Below are 9,419 nucleotides of genomic sequence, written 5' to 3' on the forward strand. Positions count from 1 at the left end.
GCAAAAACACATTCACGTTTTTAGTACACAATCCTTTTTATTTTTATTTAACCTTTATTTAATTATATATTTTATTACTTGGCTTGCCTGGCTCGCAGTCTGCATTCCAATTCATCCCAAAGGTGTTCAATGGGGTTGAGGTCAGGGCTTTGTGCAGGCCAGTTAAGTTCTTCCACACCAATCTTGACAAACCATTTCTGTATGGACCTCGCTTTGTGCACAGGGGTATTGTCATGCTGAAACAGAAAATGGCCTTCCCCAAACGATTGCTATGAAGTTGGAAGCACAGAGTCGTGTAGAATATCATTGTATGCTGTAGTGTTAAGATTTCCCTTCACTGGAACTAAGTGGCCTAGCCCAAACCATGAAAAACAGCCTCAGACCATTATTCCTCCACCGAACTTTACAGTTGGCACTATGCGTTGGGGCAGGTAGCGTTCTCCTGGCATCCACCAAACTCAGATTTGGCAAGCTATACACCACTCCAACCGATGCTTGGCATTGCACATGGTGATCTTACGCTTGTGTGCGGCTGCTCAACCATGGAAACCAGTTTCACGAAGCTCCCGACAAATAGTTATTGTGCTGCCGTTGCGTCTAGAGGCAGTTTGGAACAGATGATTTTTACACGCTTCAGCACTCAGCGACCCTGTTATGTGAGCTTGTGTGGCCTACCACTTTGTATCTGAGTCGTTGTTGCTCCTAGACGTTTCCATAACAGCACTTACAGTTGACCGGGTCAGCTCTAGCACGGCAGAAATTTGACAGACTGACTTGTTGGAAATGTGGCATCCTATGACGATGCCATGTTGAACGTCACTTAGCTCTTCAGTAAGGCCATTCTACTGACAATATTTGTCTATGGAGATTGCATGGCTGTGCTCGATTTTATACACCTGTCAGCAACGGGTGTGGCTGAAATAGCCAAATCCACCAAATTGTAAGGGGTGTCCACATACTTTTGTATATGTAGTGTATCACACCGGCCCAAGCCAAACTGTACTGGCATTGTCTTTTGCAGCACGTTACAGTGACTAGGGTATGGTGGATTTTGTCACATAACACAATGCCACAGATGTCTCAAGTTGAGGGAGCATGCAATTGGCATGCTCACTGCAAGAATGTCTACCAGAGCTGTTGTCAGAAAATGTAATGTTAATTTCTCTACCATAAGCCGCCTCCAAGGCTGTTTTAGAGAATTTTGAAGGATGTCCAACCGGCCTTACAACCGCAGACCATGTGTAACCAGACCAGCCCACATCTGGCTTCACCTGTGGGATTGTCTGAGACCATCCACCCTGTACAGCTGAAGAATGTCTGCACAAACTATCAGAAACCGTCTCAGGGATGCTCATTTGCGTGCTTCGTTGTCCTCACCAGGGTCTTGACCTGATTGCAGTTTGGTGTCGTAACCGACTTCAAATTGCTCACCTTCGATGGCCACTGGCACAATGAAGAATTGTGTTCTTCACTCATGAATCCCGGTTTCAACTGTACCGGGCAGATGTATGGCGTTGTGTGGGCGAGCGGTTTGCTGATGTAGGACAGCGTGTTCCAGTTCCCGCCAATATCCTGCAACTTCGCACAGCCATTGAAGAGGAGTGGGATAACATTCCACAATCAACAGCCTGATCAACTCTATGCGAAGGAGCTGTTTCACGCGGCATGAGGCAAATGATGGTCACACCAGATATTGACTGGTTTTCTGATCCATGCCCTTAACTTTTTGTTTAAGGTATCTGTGACCATCAGATGTATATCTGTATTCCCAGTCGTGAAATCCATAGATTAAAGTTTAAATTGACTGATTTCCTTTTATGAACTGTAACTCAGTAAAATCTTTGAATTTTGTTGCTTTTATATTTTTGTTCACTGTATTCTTTTGCTCGTGTTTTTAACAAATCCTTAACAGCCATGGTGTGGTGCTGCATTCTGGGGATAATTCATTCTGCCAGGGAGGCGCTGACAGGGTTGGTGGGCCAGGGGTTAGGGTTCACGGGGCCATGTCAAATGATTGACTCAATGAGTTTTACTAGCCTTGGATGGAGGGATAGAGAGAGGGTGAAGTGGTGTGAGGGTCCAAGGGGTTAAAGAAAGGGAGAGTTTGGACCTGGTGTGACTCTGAGGAGAGCCAGACCCTGCTATCTGGCAGCCATAGGTGTTTGCCTTGCCATAAACTCGGACTGGTTTATTTTTCAAAACTGCGGCTGCACCTCTGTCTGAATTCTATGAAACAAGCAAGGCTTTTTTAGGGAGAGGAGGGGGATTCCAGAAAACTGATAATCATTGCTAGCAGAAGTTGGGGCCATAACACAGACTAGTGAAACTCACTCACATAAAGAGGGCTGGGGCTGTGTGTCTGTGGCTGAGACTGGGGCAGTATATGTTTGTGTCTATCGTTTCCCTATCCATTAAAGACCTGGGGAGATGGAAAAGACTGTGACTTTATATCGGGGGCTGGGGCTTTATGTCAGGGGCAATGGCTGAGGTTGGGACTGTATATTACGGGGCAATGGCTGAGGTTGGGACTGTATATTACGGGGCAATGGCTGGGGTTATATGTTTGTAGCAGTCTGTACCGCACCCTTGCCCATAAAGACCTGGAGAGTTGATGGGGAGATAAAAGTGCCCTGTAAGTCTTGATGCCCATAAAGCCGCTCATTGCCCTCGACCTGTTGGGCTCTGTCGAGATGTGATCCTGCAAAAATATTTTCTCGTCATGAACCTGTCATCTATGGAGCCCTGACGCCGAGCCGGGTGGAGCCATGAGGAGGGGGGCAGGCCCTGAGAGAGAGATGAGGGTCAGGGGGCAGAGTCTTGTTTTATTTATTTGAAGGTTGTCCTGTGGTAAAGTGTTGAGTGGGGTGAAAAGGTCTCGTGGGCCTCCAGTTTTTAAACAGCTAGGTTTAGTGTAAATCTCCCCATACACAGACCCAGACTTGTCCAGGGCCGACTGACACCAGACTTGTCCAGGGCTGACTGACACACCACTGACTTATACCAGACGGAGGTGATGGGGTGTGTTTGTGTGTTCCGACATTTTGGGGAGTGTGTGGTGGTGGGGGGTCGAGTCTGTGTGTGTGTGTGTTCCCTTTCAGTCAGTCAACAACAGTACAACAGACTAAGGGGGAGTCTTACTCTCATGACTTCGGTTGAAGGATCTGCAGTCATGCCTGACAAAGCCAATGAAATTTGTGCCTCGTTGGGAGCCCCACCTCCCACAGGTATTAAGCGTGAAGCTCTGATTCATTCCTTCAATTATGCCGCTCTTTACCTCGGTGTGAACAGGAATGATTCACACTACTAAAACAAACAATTGGACCAATTGCGCCAACTAAACTGTCCCTTAGTGGTAGAGTGTGCTCACCCACTGGACGTGGAGTCCTGAAGTTTGTATGGTTCTCATAAGTTTTCTAATCACGAACAATTCCTAATTCTTCTAATTGCTCGGCCTGGCTATAGCAATAAGTAGGATGGATAACGCGACCAAAACAACAAATGCTAACAAGCCAGGTTTGGGTTTGCATGCCCCAATAAATTAAAAGATAATCACGTTTGTTGCCTTGTATGGCTCGGTGCATCCTCAGGCTGCCCTCGCTCAAATCAGTTTGTGTTGTGTGCGAGACTAGTGGACGGCTGGCACTGTTCCCCCTAGTAGTCCGCAGTGCATGTTCTCTTGACAATCTTGTAGCCTTCTTTAGGGGGCTTGGCGTTTCCGCTAGTGACTTTTTCTCCAGAGTGCCCGTACCTCGACTGAGTCTCAGTTGCGGGACAAAGAGATGGTTTGTGTCATTGGTCTGGACAAATGCCTCCCGGCTCATGTGCACTCTGTTGCCGGTTACTGGAAGCTACTCGAAGAGAGAGGGCAAACAGGTTCTGTGGGTATCCCTGTGTCTGCCTTGGTTAAGCACCGCTTGCCTCTCTTCGCAGAAGGGTCCGGGTCCCACCTCGATGATCCAGTTTTACATAGACTTTCGAGACCATGGCTAGTTAACAAGTGCTGCATAGCGTGCTAGCCAGGTTAGCTTACTCGCTGAGGTAAGCTAACTACTACGAGCTATTCCTGCCACCCACGGTGGAGTTGCATGGGTAGCTATCTTGTTTAGTATACGTAGTGTTAAGTCAATTGGTTATTCTAAACAGACTGTCCTGCGATCGAAATGGCTGGCTAACTTAGCTTAGACTAAAAAGCCTCCTGGCTAACGTGTCAGCTAGCATGCATAACTTCCAGTGAATTAAGCTTAATAGCATTGACACGGCGCTATGGAAACCCCATTACTATTTTCAATTCCTGGAGTTGGATGGAGTAAAGACAGCGGGGCTTACATGCTCCTCCGATATGGAAGTAGCCCCCCAAGCAGCCGTGGTGCTCCACAAAAACATTACTGTGATGAGTGCCCCAACGGTTTGTTACGGCATACAGGGTACTACGTCAGCCATTGCCGGAGCCCTCATGCAGGCTATACAGTCTCACGGAAGCACAACGTGTGTTGAAGCTTGTCCAATTTTATCCCCTTAGAGTTGATGCCCGTGCCCCCGTGGAAATCGAATTAGCATAATAAAAATCCCCAATCTGTCAGTTTAAGCTAGAGATACCTGTTTTTTTGCATTGGATGCATCAGAATCCACTGCATTGGCCGATGTCGCAAAGGTGACAGAGCTAGAGTGGCGTTTGTCAGGCCATGGATCATCCGAAATTGGGTCTACTGACAAAATTGTCTGTAGCATCCGAACAGTTTGGCCTGCAAACTATTAGGCTCTCTATGGAATGATGAGACTGTCACAAACACTATGCTGCTCTAAGACCCCCATGAGTGTCTTGGGACTTGTCTGAAGTCAATACAGCTTCCAAACAGTTTGGGCTACACACTTGCATGTGAGAATGTGAATATGTGCATGTTTAACCTTTTCACGTGTGAGTTCCAAATATCTCTAACGGTCCTCCTAGTGTGAATTCTTTTTTTTAAGCGCGTGACGTCAAAATGCACTCACTGTTCCAAAATGTGATTATTACGCAACAGGACAGTTATCCCATGCTGCTTTCAAACCAAAACACACTGCCTGGCAATTATCTATAGGCTCTATTTCAACTTCTGTATTTGAAATAATTTTCTAACAAGTGTTATTTTCTAACAGTTTGAATTGAGGTGTGTTGCGCCTCCTCATTAAATCACATCGAAGTAGCCCATTTCACTGTTGCGGACAATTTATGTTTGAGTCTTTACTGAAAACTACAAACTTCTCTCTTCGATGAGAGCCCGAGCAGTGTTTCCCATGATCAAGTATGCAGACATTTGCGCAGTATACCACAAACTGTTTTCCCTGTCAAATTTTCTGGCATTGCCTTCATTGTTGTTTTCCTTAAAATAATAACTTTGGACGTGTGTGTTTCAATCAAAGTAAGAGCCTTATTTTCTGTATATTGTGTTGTGGTTTCTACATTAGCACGCCGTATGTATGTATGGAGCATAACGTATTTACTGTTTTATCAAATCAAATGTATTTATATAGCCCTTCTTACATCAGCTGATATCTCAAAATGCATACAGAAACCCAGCCTAAAACCCCAAACAGCAAGCAATGCAGGTGTAGAAGCACGGTGGCTAGGAAAAACTCCCTAGAAAGGCCAAAACCTAGGAAGAAACCTAGAGAGAAACCAGGTTATGAGGGGTGGCCAGTCCTCTTCTGGCTGTGCAGCACCTCAAGAGTAAATGTCAGTTGGCATTTCATAGCCGATCATTGAGAGTATCTCCACCGCTCTTGCTGTCTCTAGAGAGTTGAAAACAACAGGTATGGGACAGATAGCACGTCTGGTGAACAGGTCAGTGTTCCATAGCCGCAGGCAGAACAGTTGAAACTGGAGCAGCAGCACGGCCAGGTGGACTGGGGACAGCAAGGTGTCATCATGCCAGGTAGTACTGAGGCATGGTCCTAGGGCTCAGGTCCTCTGAGAGAGAGAAAGAGAGAATTAGAGAGAGCATACTTAACTTCTATGGGCAAGGTGGGACGTTAGTGTTAGCGCAAAATACAAATACCTCAAAAATGCTGTAACTTCAATTTCTCAAACATCTGACTATTTTACACCATTTGAAAGATAAGACTGTCGTTAAACTGTTATGGCTAGGGGGCAGTATTTTCACGGCTGGATAAAAAACGTACCCGATTTAATCTGGTTACTACTCCTGCCCAGTAACTAGGATATGCATATATTATTGGCTTTGGATAGAAAACACTCCAAAGTTTCTAAAACTGTTTGAATGGTGTCTGTGAGTATAACAGAACTCAAATGGCAGGTCAAAACCTGAGAGATTCCTTACAGCTATTTAAAGACAAGACTCTCGTTAATCTAACCACACTGTCCGATTTCAAAAAGGCTTTACAACGAAAGCAAAACATTAGATTATGTCAGCAGAGTACCAAGCCAGAAATAATCAGACACCCATTTTTCAAGCCAGCATATAATGTCACCAAAACCCAGAAGACAGCTAAATGCAGCACTCACCTTTGATGATCTTCATCAGATGACAACCCTAGGACATTATGTTATACAATACATGCATGTTTTGTTCAATCAAGTTCATATTTATATCAAAAACCAGCTTTTTACATTAGCATGTGACGTTCAGAACTAGCATACCCACCGAAAACTTCCGGTGAATTTACTAAATTACTCATGATAAACGTTGACAAAATACATAAGAATTATTTTAAGAATTATAGATACAGAACTCCTTTATGCAAGCGTTATGTCAGATTTTAAAATAGCTTTTCGGCGAAAGCACATTTTGCAATATTCTGAGTACACAGCTCAGCCATCACGGCTAGATAATTTGACACCCACCAAGTTTGGGGCAACCTAAACTCAGAATTACTATTAGAAAAATTGGATTACCTTTGCTGTTCTTCGTCAGAATGCACTCCCAGGACTGCTACTTCAACAACAAATGTTGTTTTGGTTCCAAATAATCCATAGTTATATCCAAATACCTCCGTTTTGTTCGTGCGTTCAGGTCACTATCCGAAGGGTAGCGAGCGCATTTCGTGACAAAAAATGTCAAAATATTCCATTACCGTACTTAGCCTCTCTAGGCTAGGCGGGACGAATTCGTCCCACCTACGTAACAGCCACTTGCAGCCTGTGGCACGATTTTCAAAACATTAAAAATCCTATTACTTCAATTTCTCAAACATATGACTATTTTACAGCTATTTAAAGACAAGACTCTCGTTAATCTAACCACACTGTCCGATTTCAAAAAGGCTTTACAACGAAAGCAAAACATTAGATTATGTCAGCAGAGTACCAAGCCAGAAATAATCAGACACCCATTTTTCAAGCTAGCATATAATGTCACCAAAACCCAGAAGACAGCTAAATGCAGCACTCACCTTTGATGATCTTCATCAGATGACAACCCTAGGACATTATGTTATACAATACATGCATGTTTTGTTCAATCAAGTTCATATTTATATCAAAAAACAGCTTTTTACATTAGCATGTGACGTTCAGAACTAGCATACCCCCCGCAAACTTCCGGGGAATTCGCTAACATTTTACTAAATTACTCACGATAAACGTTCACAAAAAGCATAACAATTATTTTAAGAATTATAGATACAGACCTCCTCTATGCACTCGATATGTCCGATTTTAAAATAGCTTTTTGGTGAAAGCACATTTTGCAATATTCTAACATAGCCCAGGCATCACGGGCTCGCTATTTAGACACCCGGCAAGTTTAGCACTCACCATAATCATATTTACTATTATAAAAGTTTGATTACCTTTTGTTGTCTTCGTCAGAATGCACACCCAGGACTGCTACTTCAATAACAAATGTTGGTTTGGTCCAAAATAATCCATCGTTATATCCGAATAGCGGCGTTTTGTTCGTGCGTTCCAGACACTATCCGAAATAGTAAAGAAGTGTCGCGCGCATGGCGCAATTCGTGACAATAAAATTCTAAATATTCCATTACCGTACTTCGAAGCATGTCAACCGCTGTTTAAAATCAATTTTTATGCCATTTTTCTCGTAGAAAAGCGATAATATTCCGACAGGGAATCTCCTTTTCGGCAAACAGAGGAAAAAATCCCAAAGGCTGGGGCGGTCGGGTCACGCGCCTAAGCCCAGTGTCCCTTGATCGGCCACTTGAGAAAGGCGATAATGTGTTTCAGCCTGGGGCTGGAATGACGACATTCTGTTTTTTCCCGGGCTCTGAGCGCCTATGGACGACGTGGGAAGTGTCACGTTAGAGCAGAGATCCTTAGTAAATGATAGAGATGGAAAAGAAGTTCAAGAAATGGTCAGACAGGCCACTTCCTGTAAAGGAATCTCTCAGGTTTTGACCTGCCATTTGAGTTCTGTTATACTCACAGACACCATTCAAACAGTTTTAGAAAATACAGGGTGTTTTCTATCCATATGTAATAAGTATATGCATATTCTAGTTACTGGGTAGGAGTGGTAACCAGATTAAATCGGGTATGTTTTTTATCCAGCCGTGTCAATACTGCCCCCTAGCCCTAACAGGTTAAAAGCATGTCAAACGCTGTTTAAAATACATTTTTATGCGATTTTTCTTGTAAAATAGCGATAATATTCCAACCGGACAACGTTGTATTCATTCAAAGAGTGAAAGAAAAAAATGGCGAAGTCTCGTGAACGCGCATCTCCAGACTCACTGTCCCCAGGCAGGCCACTTACAAACTCTGCTGCTGTACTTTGTCCAGAGACAGAAGACGCGTCATTCCGCTTTCTAAACGCTTTAGAGAGCCAATGGAAGCCTTAGAAAATGTCACGTAACAGCACAGATGCTGTAATTTCGATAGAGATGCAACAGAAGGACTACAAATTGTCAGACAGGCCACTTCCTGCATGGAATCCTCTCAGGTTATTGCCTGCCATATGAGTTCTGTTATACTCACAGACACCATTCAAACAGTTTTAGAAACTTTAGAGTGTTTTCTATGCAAATCTACTAATAATATGCATATTCTCGTTTCTGGGCAAGAGTAGTAAACAGTTTAAATCGGGTACGTTTTTTTATCCGGCCGTGAAAATTCTGCCCCCTAGCCCCAACAGGTTAAATTCACACAGGACACCGGATAAGACAGGAGAAATACTCCAGATATCACAACCCCCACACCACTAGAGGGATATCTTCAACCACCAACATACCATCCTGAGACAAGGCCGAGTATAGCCCATAAAGATCTCCGCCACGGCACAACCCAAGGGGGGGTGCCAACCCAGACAGGAAGACCACGTCCGTAACTCAACCCACTCAAGTGACACACCCCTCCTAGGGACGGCATGGAAAAGCACCAGTAAGCCAGTGACTCAGCCCCTGTAATAGGGTTAGAGGCAGAGAATCCCAGTGGAGAGAGGGGAACCGGCCAGGCAGAGACTTCA

The sequence above is a fragment of the Salmo salar genome, chromosome ssa19 (genome assembly GCF_905237065.1).
Source record: "Salmo salar chromosome ssa19, Ssal_v3.1, whole genome shotgun sequence".
NCBI classification, from domain to species: domain Eukaryota; kingdom Metazoa; phylum Chordata; class Actinopteri; order Salmoniformes; family Salmonidae; genus Salmo; species Salmo salar.